At 40.2% G+C, this 14486-nt stretch overlaps 1 protein-coding gene across 2 annotated transcripts in view; it reads right to left on the bottom strand.

Moving 5' to 3' along the window:
* SLC6A15 (solute carrier family 6 member 15) overlaps positions 1-7307 on the bottom strand; it is a 39091-nt gene extending 31784 nt beyond the window's left edge. Inside the window, exon 1 of one of the 2 annotated variants that reach the window (XM_016199432.2) lies at positions 7201-7307. The gene's annotated coding sequence lies outside the window, so the exon portion shown is untranslated. Of the gene's footprint in view, positions 1-5633; positions 5733-7200 lie in introns of those variants that run through there. The other variant, XM_016199433.2, reaches the window with a different exon arrangement.
* Between the last annotated feature and the right edge of the window lie 7179 nt (positions 7308-14486).

The raw sequence follows: 14486 nt of genomic DNA, 5'->3' as shown, positions 1-14486 counted from the left end.
CGTGACTAACAAAATCAGGAATTGAAATGGAATAGAAAGAAATAAAAACATGAGAAGGTCTCTTCTTTTATAGTGGGAAGAAATTTAGGATGCTGTCTAAATATGAAACTCATAGTCTAAAACAGGAAAATGACCTCAATCTCATCATGTTTTCATGTAATCATTCTTATTGAATTTTAATGGGATCTTGTGGGAATTAATGTTTCTTGCTCTGAAGAGATATGTAATGGTGCCAAAATTTTATATCTGGGTTCTAGAAACAGACTAAGTTGAAATTCTAGCTCTTTAACTATGGTTTTATGACCATGTAGCATGGTTTAGTTATTTTAACACCACTCTTTTTATATACAAGTATTCTACTGCTGCATAACAAATTACCTCAACTCTTAATGGCTTAATATATAAAACCTTTATTTGCTCATGATTCTATGGGTTAGCAATTTGACCTAGGTTTGGAGGATCCATTGTTTTGCTGGTCTTGACTTGGGTCACTTCTGCACTGCAGTCATTCATCAAATGGAGAGGGGGAAGGTGGTCTAAGATGGTCTTATATCCTGGCAGGAGGTAGGCTTTCGATCAGAGAGCATTTTGGTTCTCCCACAGGGCGTCTCTCCAAAATGCTAGCTCCAACTTGTTCACATTGTAAGCTCAGAGTTCCAACTCTAGCCAAAAAAAGTAAGCCCAACATGCAAGTGCTGGTAAAGCCACTGTGTCACATTTGCTAGTCTCTCTGAAGGCTTATTTCACTTAGCATAATACTCTCCAGGTCTCACCATGTCTCATAAGATAAGGGATCCTTCTTTTTTACAGCTGCATAGTATTGCATGGTGCAAATGTCCGAGAAGATGCTTGATATGATTTCAATCTTCTTGAACTTGTAAAGACTTGTTTTACATCCTAACATGTGGTCTATCTTTGAGAAATTCCGATATGCACTTGAGAATGTATATTCTGCAGTTTTGGGGTGAAATGTTCTGTAAATGCCAATTAAATCCATCTGACCTAGTGTGTCATTCAAAGTCTCTGTTTCCTTGTTGATATATCTGTCTGGAAGATCTATCCAGTATAGTCAGTGGGGTGTTCAAGTCCCCTACTATGACTGTATTGCTGTCAATCTCTCCCTTAAAGTAATCCAGAAGTTGTTTTTTTGTGGGGGGTTTTTTCTTTTTCCGCCTCTATGAGTGTTTTGTTCTGAAGAGGATCTCTTGTAGACAACATATATTTGGGTCATGTTTTCTTATCCATTCAGCTACTCTATATCTTTCTATTGAAGCATTTAGTCCATTTATACTTAAGGTTATCATTGATAGGTATTTATCTATTACCATTTTATTTCTTTATGCTTATGTTTCTCATTCTCTTTATTTCAACTTATTACAGCAGTCCCTTTAACATTTCTTGCATTGCTGGTTTGGTGGTGATAAACTCCTTTAGCCTTTTTTTGTCTGGGAAGTTCTTTATTTCACCATCTATTTGGAATAATAGCCTTACTGGATAGAGTACTCTTGGTTTCAGATCCTTGAAGCCTTTCGTTACCTTGAATAGTTCATGCCATTCGCTCCTGGCCTGTAGAGTTTCTGATGAGAAGTCAGCTGACAACCTTATAGAAACTCCTTTCTAGGTAACAGATTGCTTTTCTCTCGCTTCCTTTAAGATTCTTTCTCTTGAATTTGTGGCATTTTAATTATGATGTCTCTGAGCATGGGCCTCTTTGGGTTCTTCTTGTTTGGGACTCTGTGCCTCCTGAACTTGTGTGACTTTTTCCTTCACCAGGTTAAGGAAGGTTTCTGACATTATTTCATCAAATAGATTCTCTAACCCTTGCTTACTTTCTACATCTTCTAGCACTATGATGCAAATATTGTTACATTTCATGTTGTCCAAGAGCTCCCTTAGATCGCCTCCTGTTTTTAACTGTTTCTTTCTTTATGGATATCTGATTGAGTGATTTTTTTCTACCCTCTCTTCTAATTCACTGATCCGTTCCTCAGCTTCTCCTAATCTGCTGTTTATTCCTCCCAGTGTATTTTTTTTATTTCTACTATGTCATTCTTAATTTCCTTCATAGTTTCCATATCTTTTCTCATGCTGCTGAGCATTCTTATGATCAGTATTCTGAACTGATAGATTGCTTATCTCCATTTCATTTAGCTCTTCTTCTGGAGAATTCTTTTGTTCTTTCATTTGGGGCTTTTGTCTCCCCATTTTGGCTGCCTATTTGGGTTTGTTTCTAAGTAGTCAGTAGATCTGCTACAGCTCCCAGTCTTTTGGATAATCTTTGGGGCAGACCAATGTCAACACAGTTTGTAACTGGCCTTGAGGACTCTGTTTGAAAATTGCTCCACTCCACAGCCTGTGGTTCCCTCTGCTGGGGCTGGGTGCCTTTGGGAAGGACGAAGATGTGCACTAAGCTCTGCTTTTCCAAGCCCTGGGTCCAGAAGCAAATCAGGAAAAGACTCAAAGCACCCAGACGCTGATTGCTATTCAGTCTCTTAATGAGCCTCAGGCTGTAGAAACTCCACGGGGTGGGGAGGGATGTTTTCTAAGAGGGTGGGGCAATTGCTTCCCCCCCAAAGGCAAAAGCTGCTTGGGTGGTAAATGTCTGCCTGAGAAAGATGTCCTCTGCTGTATAGAAGAATGACTTAGCAGAGGAATCCAGATGGCTGCCCTCTGAACTCTATCTCCAGAGCCCACAACCCTAGATTCTCCTCACACAGCTCTAGTCTACTCTGCCCATGGTGACATTTGTAGAGTACAGCAGTGTCACAGCTGGGGTGATGGTGTGGTCTACACTTTAGGTCCTTGGTTATGAGGGTGCCAAACAGTTGTCAGTTGATTATTCAGGATGGTTTTCTATATTTTAGTTGTAATTCCAGTTTGGTTCTTGGAGAGTGTCAGTGTAGCTTCCACTCAATCAGCTACCATCTTGGAATCTACCACCACATTTATGTTTCCTCCTCCTCTTCAATGTGTGTCCATTTATATCCATAAAGAGACTCACACAAATATGCCCAACTGATTTTTGAGAAAGGTGCATAAGTAATTTCAATGGAGAAAGAACAGCCCTTTAACAAACAGTCTGGAAAAACCGAACTAGGCAAAAATATAACCTTGATCTAAATCTCACACCTTATACAAATTTAACTCAAAATGAATCATGTACTTAAATGTAAAACATAAAACTATAGAACTTTTAAAAAGAAATCATCAGAGAAAACCTTTGAGATTTTACAGCTAAGCAAAGAGTTCTTAGACATGACACCAACAGAATCCATCAAAGCAAAAATTGGTAAAGTGGATTTTGAAATTAAAGACTTTTTCTCTGTGAAAGAACATATTAAAAGCATGAAAAAATAAGATAAAAATTGAGAGAAATTATTTGCAGAACACATATCAGAGAACCAGTATTTAGGATCTATAAATAATAACACATAAAACTCAGCAATTAAAAATAATTTAGAAAATGAGCAAAGAACATAAAGGGACATTTCAGTGAGTATGTTTAGATGGCAAATGAGCATATGAAATGAGTTTTGACATTATTAGCCATTAGGGAAATGCTAATTAAATGTACAGTGAGATGTCACTACATACTTATCAGAATGACTAAAATATGGTGACAAACAAATTCTAGCAAAGATACAGAGAAACTGGATCATTCATACATTAGTGATGAGACTGTAAAATGGTATAGCTCTCAAGAAAATTAAACAGGCCATTACCAATTAACATATCAGTTACACTCCTGGGCATTTATCCTAGAGACATGAAAACTTATGTTCCATCAAACATGTAAATGAGTGTACAAAGCAGCTTTATTCATAATAACCCTAAACTGGAAACAAGCCAGATGTCATTCAATGGGTGAATGCTTAAACAAACTGGTAAACCCATACCATGAAGTACTACTCAGAAATAAAAACAAACTACTGATACACACAACTTGGATGAATCTACAATTATGCTGAGTGGAAAAAGCCAATTCCAAAAGGCTGCATATTGTATGATTCCATTTATATAACATTCTTGAAAAGACAAAATAATAAACATAAAGAATAGTTGGTGGTTACCCGGCGTTGAGGGGTTGGAGCAAGAGTGAAATGGTTGTGGTTATAAAAGGGCACCTTATAGTGGTAGAACAGTTCTGAAACTGTGAAAGGATACCTTAGTGCAGTAATCACAAAGAAATAAAGTGACCTTTACTACTGAAAATAGCTCTATCCTATATCAAGTGATACTGTACATTTAAAATCACCCTGCATCCCAGTATATAGTTTGTTTTACACCAAAAGATATGAGACAATCACTATAGGTCAAAGTTAATATATAAGCAGATAAATTTGTTTCTTAAAATATATTCACTAAATATGTCTAGAAGAATAGATAGGACTTGTTTTATGTTATAAGGAAAACTGGAAATAAATCTGATACCTTCCACGTAACCTTAAATGTTTTTGCGCATCAGACTATGCCTATGATTTTTGTTAATAAAGTCATCTGCTCAGAAACTATTTTGCAGTCTGCTCTGAATAGGAATATGTTGTTATATCCAATCACGCATATGTATGTAGTAACAGGAATTAAAATCCTCTCCAAACGAAGTTGGGAAGTAAAAGTTTTCAGAGCTTTCGATAATGACCAAGGTTCCTTTCGGGTCTATCATTCCACTTTAGTGATTTTTTAAATACTTGGAGGACAACTCCAGAGTTCAAAAGGATACAAATGTTTTGCCTATTCATAAACAGGTTTTGCTTTTTGACAGAAAGTATATTTTCTAACATGCACACAGTAAAATATGAACTGTGATCAGAATAAATCCATTATAAATGTAAGATTTTAGGTTTTAGTAATTATTCCAACTTATTTTAAATGTTTAGTAATCGAAAAGTAAGGCATCTCATCTGATTATTGGCATCTTGAATAGCTATTATCACATTTAAAAATTCTTCACTATTTGCTGCGGTTTGAATGTTTGTGTCTTCCCCCCTCAAATTCAAATGTTGAAATTCTAACCTCATGTGACAAGGAGGTGGGGCCTTTGGGAAGTAATAAAAGAAACCCCAGAGAGCTAACTTAGACCTTGCACCATGTCAGGACACAATGAGGAGGCACCATCTGTGAACCAGGAAGCTGGCTCCCACCAGACACCTAGATCCTGCTGCTGCCTTGATCTTGGACTTCCAGCCTCCAGAACTGTTGAGAAATTACATTTCTATTGTTCTCAAACCACCCAGTTCATGGTATTTTGTTATGGCAGCCCGAAGGGACTAAGATAGTATTTCCTATTTATTAAGTGATCGAGCACTTATTTCCAAGAAACATGTATAAAAACTTTTCACAGTGCCATTAGAATACTACATCTTGAGTTGCACACATTGGAAGAATAAAGTAATTCTTGAATCAGGTATACAACTGCAATCATAAAAAGAAGGATCAACAAACGGTAAGATTGTCTTCCTTTCAAAACTTATTTTCTTTCTGGAAAAAAAATTTTTTAAAAAGTAACACTTTGAATGCTTCATTTGGAGAAAAAAATCATCAATGCATTCATTTTAAAAGTTGGTGGAATAACATATTACAACAAATACACATGCATCATCGGTCACGGGGGTAGAAACGGCACTCACACTCACAAGGATAAAATAGGCGACTCTGATGGTCGAATACTCTGAATTCATAAGAGCAGTGCACCAACTCGTCAAGGAACATTCATCCATCACCCACTAGTTAAGCACCTATTACAAGTCAAGTCCAGGCCTGGGCTCTGAAGACAAGTAGGTCGGTCCCTGCATGGTTCCGGCAGAAACGGGCTGGCTGGGTGGGGGAAGGCTCTGGGTGGAGCTGCTTGGACGGAGAATGATCTTTCCTAAAGCAAACGCACCGCTCCTGGGATTCCGGGACAGCAACCAGGCAATTAAAAAGCCATCCAACAGCCTTAAACACGGTGAGGAGTCCAAATGCGGCCCATAGAGCAAAGAACCCAGTCCTCTGGCTTTCCGCGTAGAGACCCACACACACGGCACGGACGAAACACACGGTCTACCTTTAAGACCTGGAAGGAAACCGGCCGAGACCCGCAGAAACGGCCGCAGGGCCATTTGCATATGCACCCAAACACTGCTGACGTCACAACGCCCGAGCGCGGGCCCCGCCCAGTCTTACTCCAGCGTGTCCCCGCGAGGGACCCCGGAGGAAAGCGGAACGCGAGCCCCGGGCTCCGTTCCCCGCGAACGCGCAGATGCAAATGCCGCTTCTCGGCTTAAAGGAAAAGAATTCCGGCCCCTGAGGTCTCTGCGACCGAGGGGGTGACAGCTGTCTCAGGGACACCTCGGGCGTTCAGATTCATTCACACTTATAAGCCTGGAGCCCCTTCAAGTAGCGACCGAAAGGCTCTCCTATACTCAAAATGGTCCTCTGCCCAGGCCACGCACAGACCAGCGCTGTGGAGGGGACCCAGAGATGGTCTGGGGTTCCAGTCCCCCTCCGCCCCGCCCCGCCCATCGCCTCCTTAAAATCCCCGCACCACCACCCTCACCGCCACCCTCTCCAGTTCCCGGAGGCGCGGGAGCACGTGGGCTGTGCTTGCTGCCGTAGCCACGTGCCTCCAGCTCAGGGAGACGCTCCCTGTGGAACGGTCGCCGCAGGGTGCCTCAGGCAAAAGGCAACGGGCCACGTGAAATCACACCTCCGTCGGAGGTCGCCTGGAGTGGTTACCCACGCGGCCAGCGCGCGAGGGGAGCGAGGCCGCCCCTCTCCCCGCCTCCCCGCTCACCCGCGGGAGGACGGGCTCCCAACTCGCCCCGAACCTCGGGCGCCCCTCCCAGCCTTCCTCTCGGACCTGCCCCCGTCGAACCCCACCCTTCAGCCAGCCCAGATTTCACTGGGAAACGAGCCGTCTCTCGGGGACGGCGTGGGCGATGTCCACGAGGAGATGGAAAGGATGGCGGCACGTTTCGACCCACGTGCTTCCCCCCGTCCGGCGGTGCACGGGTGCAGGACGCAGAGCCTGGAGGGTCTCCGGCGGAGCCCAGCTTTTGGAGTCTCCCTCCCTGCGCTCACCCCAGGACACACAGCCGGAGTCCTTCCCGGGGTCCGGCCACCGCTCCCGCTCACGTCCCGGGTCGCGGGGCTCCCAGGGGGGCTGACGGCAAGCCGCACACTGCCTAAGCCGTGCCCTGGGCGGTGGGAGCGCGCCCTTACCGTTAACAGGCTCCTCCCGCCCGCTCCCACGTCGGACGGAGCTGCAGGGCCAAAGGGCGGGGTCCGGCGGCCGCGCTGGAGGCCGCGGGGGCGCAGGCGGGGAGGGGCAGCTCCCGGCCGAGGGCGGGCCGCGGGTCGGGCTGAGGAGTCGCTGTCCAGCGGGTGAGCTGCGGGAGCTCGGCGCCCTGTGCGCTGGGTGAGGAGCCCGAGCTGCGGTGCGCGCGTGTGAGTGTGAGTTGTGAGTGTGAGGGAGGCGGTGACGGAGGCGCCCGCGTGCGGGACCCGCCCTTGCTGCCGCCGCGACGGGCTGCGGGGAGAGTAGGCGGCTGCGGGAGGCGGCTGCGGGCGGCGGGCGGCGGGGGGAGGGAGCCAGGTCGCCCCGCCCCGCCGCCCCTCCCTTGGCGCAGAGGCCGCCGCAGCTGCCCCGCCCTGTTCTCCTGGCGCTCAGGCTGCGCGCAGAGGGGGCTGGAGGGACCCGGGAGCGGGCCCAAAGCCCAACCAAACACATCCCGCAGCCATCCTGGCCTCCCCAACGCGCTCCGAAGGGTAAGCACCAGCCCCCCGCCTCCGCTTTTGTCACAGCTCGAGTATAAACCATAGAAAGGGCCCTACCTCTCACCCTCTGAATAGTCTCTGAGAGTCGGGAATGGGACTAGAAGAAAAGGGTGACTCTAAGAACCCCTTTTTTCTAGCTTTCTCTCCAAGCCAGCTACTTACCTCTTTTGCAACTAAAAAAAAGAAAAAAGAAAAAAAAGTCACTCTGGGCATTCGTCCCTCCAGCTGTGACTCTGGCCATGTTAGGAAAGGCTGTTTCTGGAGCTGGTCCTCAGCCCATGTTGGCCCCCCCTTAGCTTCCAACTCTTCTCCAAGGGGTCTCATTACAAGGCGAAGGCTGACTTACCCCTTGTAGCAATCAAGACATCAAGACATAATCATAATTAAGCCATGTGGAGAATTCCTAACATATACATCACTGAGCACAAAGTTTAGTCTCCTTTTGACAATGGTAAAATCTTCCCCTATATGTGGCATATGCTCTAGAGATTAAATTTTAGTTCCTTGAAACTTTCAAAATTTGAAGTAAATGCAAAATGAAACTAAAACATGTTATGGCGGAAAGGTTCAGTGCTCTGGTGAAGGATATTTTTTACTTCCAAATGATTAATAAAAATACCTCTGCACTTTTAGGCCTTCCAACAATCCCACAGATTTTTAATGGTTTGTATATAATTAAGATTGAATTAAATAATAAGGCCATTGCAGACAGGTTTTTCATGCAGTGAAAAATCTCCTGGAAAGAAATCACAAAACCTAAATTTCAGGTCAGAACATTGCTACTAATCCTTAGTTTTCAAGACAGCCAAGAGAGTTTTTTTTCTCAGTCTCTTTAAAATAGTTTTGTTGGTTTTTTTAATTAGATTTGATCCTGTGGATACCTTGCCATGAGTAAAAAATACTCTGAATGATGCCCCACAGGAAAAAAATAACAGTTACAATAAACCTCTTATAAAACATCATGTGTAATTTGCTTTTTGCTTCACATATTGGTGACAAATATTTATGTTCATATATATTATTTTATATATATTGAAATTGAGATACACTGCAAATAATGCTGATAACAGTTGAGAAGAATTTAAGAAAATAAGTAGAGGTATGTCCTCCATAATCAGGATTAGAATTTTCTGTGGAAAACAATGTTTTCTGCCTGCTTGCAGGAATGGTTTACAGTAGTAACAAGAAGGCCTACTTACCTACAAGTATTCCCCCCTCACTTTTTCACTGATATTTGACACCTATCTCAAATGCATGTACAAAGCTCCAAATCACAAAATATTTGTGGAATGATATCCTCAAACATTACTAATACTAATTTCTGTTGTGATGCCAATGAGGAAAAATAAGAGAAAGTAGCTATTGAGTTTCCCACTAAGTACCTGGCTTACTTAATCTTTTGAATTAAATAATGAGGTGTTTTTTCCTAATTTAGAGATTATACAGAGGTGATACTCGGGGGGGAAAAAATGCAAAAAATCGCACAGCTAGTTCAATGACAGAATGGAGATTTAAACCCAGATCCAACAGGCTTCAAAATTCATGTTTTTCATGCTATCTTGTGAATGTATAGATTTTAACATGGGGAAAATGGAGTGTGTAGGGGTTGGGGGGAGAGAAGATCCCAAAAGGCGAGTTTGACAACCCATCACCAAGGTAAAAAATATCCGTTTTTACACTTTAACAATAAAGACCCTTCAAAAATTTTAATGTTCAGTTACTATATTTTATCTAACGATTACTGAGAGCTTGCTCTGTCACAGAGTGGAAAAATGACCCCATGGTGTTGGTGTGGAAGGAGGAAGCAGCACACCGAGGGAAGAGCAGAACTTGGAAGATTTCAACCTGCAAGAAAAAGAAGACTGGTATTTTGGCCACACTGTATTTTTTTTATATTATTAGCAGGTATTGATTCCATGTTAAGTATGTGCCTTTGCAATGTGTGGAATAATTTATATGCCTTATTTTTCTGAATCCTTACACCAACCCTGTGATGTAGGTAAAGTTATTAGCCACACATTGCAGAAGAAAACACTGAGACTTTGGTTGTCTGAGTTCACACAGTCAGAGGCATTTGTTACGTACTGTAAAAACATCACCTACCTCTTTCTAAATCACTTTTTGAATTTGATACTTACTTGTAAGCACCAAATCCCTCAAAATTACAATATTAAAAGTATTCAAAGATTTAAAAAAAAAAAGAGATTTTAAAACACAATACTAAAGGAAAATACTAAAATGAACTCTCATCATGAAGTTATATTAATTCATTTTCCTACATTGGAATATGGAATATATTATGGAAATTCTTTTTTTATTCTAACAAAATTTTTGTTATATTATCCACCATACCCAATGTTACTTGATATATAGTTTCAAAATTTTTATGAAACCAAAGTCTGCACAATCCCAAAATATCTAGTGAATATTCTGTTCAGCCTACATATTCATGACTGATGAAGATCTGAGGGGTAGAAGCAAGGCAAGTAAACTAGATTATCTGACCTCTTTACAGGTAGAGGATGGCTTAACTAAACTGACAAAGGTCAACACAAATCATTCAGAATGGTTTACAAACTCACAACAATATAGTTTCAACAATTTCAACAATCATTTGAGGAAAACAAGACAGATAAAAGGTTCTTTTTTAATGTTTATAAAAGTAAACGCTTACAGTTTTCCTCTGACATATCTGATGTATTTGGTAACTCTTTACCCATCTTCTTTTTTCTTTAACCTTTTTTTTAAATTGTTCAAAATATTACAGCTGTCCCCTTTGCTCCCCATTGACCCCTTCCACCCCACACCCACCCCCTCCCCAGTCCCTCACCACACTATTGTCTGTGCCCTTGGGTTATGCATATATGCATATAAATTATTTGGTTAATCTCTCCCCACCCACCCACCCCACCTTCCCTCTGAGATTCGACCCATCTTTATCTTCTCCTCCTTCTAAATGTTGGTAGTTTTAGGGCTCTATCCTTGGTCCTTGTGTCTTTTTTCTCTCCATACCCTCCTTGAGTGATATCATTCACTTACATATTCTTTCATATTTGATTCAAATAATGGTGATATTAAAAATATTTAATTTTAGTATCCAATAGCCATAATTGGCACTAACCGAAGGAAATTGATTATAGAGAGGACCAGGGTCCCACAAGGGAGCCAGGGTGACTGAAGTAGCAGAAAGAAGGCACTTGTGGGACTCAGGGCACTGGTATTTTTACAGCAATATAAAAATATTTCAATATTCTTCAACTGGTACAGCTAAACAATGTGCGATAACTAAAAACCATTCTTCATATTGCTGTGTTGTTTGTTTTGGCATATACTATTTACCATACTAAAGAATTCCATTTCTAATTTACTGCATTTTTAAATCATGAATTATTTTATTCAACAAATATTTATTGAGCACTTACAAAACACAGGCACACTTCTAGGTGCTTGAGACACAGCAGTAACCAAAACAAAGACCCCTGCCCTCATAGAATTTACAATCTAGTGGGGTGGGGTGACAGAAGGCAAGCAATCACAATAAGTATAGTAATAATTAAATCATATTATAAGTTAGAATGTGACAAGTGCTATAGAATAAAAAAAGAAACTAAAGTAGGACAAGAGGGGGTGTGGGGGAAGATCGGGGGAAGATCAGGGGAAGGAGGGTGGACTTCAGTTTTAAATAGAATAGTCAGAATAAATCTTTCTGAGATTTTATTGGAGCAATGACTTGAAGGACTTGGAAGAGTTAATCCTTGTGGATATTGGGAGGTGGCTATGTTCCAGGAAGAGGGGTCAGTCAGTGAAAAGGCCCTAAGAGAAGTTCACCTGGCATGTTTGAGAAAGAGAGAGAAGACCACATATAGCAAAGGCTTGTCTTACTCTATAAAGGTGCGCTTATGACTTTTAAACTTTAATTTGTTTTATAAAATTTATATTTACAGATTTTTCTGTTCAACCATATTTGCATTCTGGAATAAATCCTACTTGACTATGATACACTACTATTCTTTATATAACTTGATGCTTCCAACTTTTTCATATTTTGAGTTATTTTAAATCTACATACATAAATGAAATTGATCTCTGATTTGTTTATGTTTCCCTTTCAAAGTTTGTTTGTTTATCAAAGTTATTCTAGCAGTGTAAAACAAATTTACACCCCTATTCTAGTCTCTCTCATACTCTTTCATAAGATAAAAATTATTTATTACTTGCTTGGGAAATTGAGGAAAGTAGGAAGTAGGTGGCAAATATAGAGACTTTCTTATTTTAATTTTTCTAATTTAATAATTTCTCATTGAGTAAATTTTGGTAATTGATTTCTTCTAAATTGTTCATTTTATCTAATTTTTTATTGTGTTGCAATAAATTTGTTAGTACTGTTTTTCTTTTCATTTTAAATTCTAGAATACACTTGTAAATATATGTACTTCTCCATAATGTTGTTTATTTCAACCTTTACTCTCTTTTCTAATCAGTTTTCCTAAATATTTGCCTAGTTGTCTTTTCAAAGAATCAACTTTTGTTATTGTTAGTGATGAATTTTGGCTTTTTAAAAAATTTCTTTTCTCATTTATATATTTCTTTTCTTGTCTTTTTCTAGCTTTTGTACTTGAACAACTATTATAGTTTAATTTGTACATTGCTTCAAGTTTATAATTTGTAAGTACAGCTTTAGTTGCAAACTACAAATTTTTATTATAATTCTGTAATTAATTAAGAGCACCTTTTAAATTTAATTCTTACTTGCATAATTTATAAGCATATTTTAGTTTTATTTTTACTGCTGATCATTTATATTGACACTTTAGTCAGATTTTAGTCAGATAGCTTGATCTTTATCATATCAATTCTTTTGGAATTGTTGAGAGGTACTCATTCAATTTTTTAAAAATATTTTATATTGGACTCAAAAGAGTGTACATGTTCTATTTGTTGGGTTAAGCCTATTAATTATGGATATTAAGTCTTTAAATATACAGCATGAGCTTTTCAGACCCATATAATTACATAATTCTACTCCAACTAGGTTTTAAAAGATAAAATGTGTGTTTTGTTTGTTTTGTTTTTGTCTTCTCTACTTCCCAGGGAAGGCTTTGGTTATGCTATGCCATGTTTTTATACCTGAACCAACTTATATGGCTTTGGAAATGAGATTCATAGTTCCATAAAGATAACAAGGAGTAGAACAAACTTCTCCCAGTGAAAAAAGGCACTATTTTAAGAAAAAGGGCATGAGAGAAGAAAAAAATTAAGTAGGCAAAAATATGATTTAACAGAAGAACCCCAAAAAGCACTGTATGCAAATACATTCTACATTGAATTCAAGGAACTGGGAGTTGGGAGTACTAGTCAGCAAGAGGGCGTGACTTCCACCTACCTGGGGCTGGACCCGGGCAACCACAGGCTAATACCCCCTCTCCTATCCTTGGAAGGCACATTCTGCCCACCTTTCCCATCGCCGGACCCATTTCAAGGATGCAGTCTTGAGAAAGCAACATGTTGAGACAATGTGCACTGTATGCATGACTGAACCGCATTAAGACCTTTATATAAACTCACAGGATTCTGGCAGGGGGTGCAGATTTCTACTCTGCTTGCTGCTGCCCAAGACAAGCCTCTTCTATAAGTTCCCTTAGTTATTAAAACTGCAATCTAACAATTTGGAATGATTTACCTCTTTTCAGTCTCTCCTTGCCCTCCATGTATGGGGGCCAGTTTCAGATTTCAGCTAAGGAACTCCCAAGGTTGTGAACGCACAAGAGGTGAGCCAGCCTGGAGATCCAAGGAATGGGTCTTGGGAAAGGGGCATCTAAGGGGAAAATCCCGAGTTGGCCATCAACCTCTATGTAGTGAGAGGTTGCTTTATTTAGGTTAAAGTAATATAGATATATGTTATTAATATAAGCACTCCAGAAATTATATGAAATTCCTAAAAATCTGATATATCCTGGTATAATGATATCAATCATAATTCTAGTTATCATTTTAAAAGAATGTCACAGAAATAACCAAATTTTCTTGTCAATTACATTATGCAATAAACTCTCATCAGACCTTTAACTATGGCCATTTTTAAGTGTTTTTTCCATTTATGGACAGTTATTGTTTTATTCTGATGTTTTGCTAAGTGTTCCTGAAAAAGTACCTCATTTTAAAGGAGATTCATGGAAAAAACTCTGAAAAGTACATGTTTTTGATGATTAAGATTATTACCACTGAACTAAATAAAAATGTACAAAACTAATAAGAAACTGATGACTTTATAAAACTACTAACAAAAGATCAAAATTAAGTAGAATCTTCGAAGTAAATGCACTGATGAGGATGTTTATAATTTGTAAGACTTTTTATTAGAAACGTTGGCTCTTTTATGTTTTGTTTCTTACACATTTAAAGGAAATGTTTTTCTCATTTCTCTTAAGTCAGCAGCAATTTGCTGGCTTATACATTTGTGAACAAAGATGAAACATTTATCCCTTTTATACGTACCTGATCCACAATTCAGAAACTCTTAGCGAGTATTCTTATTTTCATTGCAATAGCGTAATTTTCGTCAGTTCAGTAAGAATCCTTTGTCTTTGTAATAAGACACAATTAAAAACATTGGCTTTGACCTGGCTGGGCGGCTGAGCTGGTCGGAGCATCGTCTGGTACCCCAACAGGTTGTGGTCGGGGTACATGCCTAGGTTCCAGGTTTGATCCCTGGTCAGGGCCTGTACGGGACG

Source organism: Miniopterus natalensis, chromosome 2 (genome assembly GCF_054644295.1).
Source record: "Miniopterus natalensis isolate mMinNat1 chromosome 2, mMinNat1.hap1, whole genome shotgun sequence".
Lineage (NCBI taxonomy): Eukaryota > Metazoa > Chordata > Mammalia > Chiroptera > Miniopteridae > Miniopterus > Miniopterus natalensis.
This window is presented reverse-complemented; position numbering and strand designations above follow the sequence as displayed.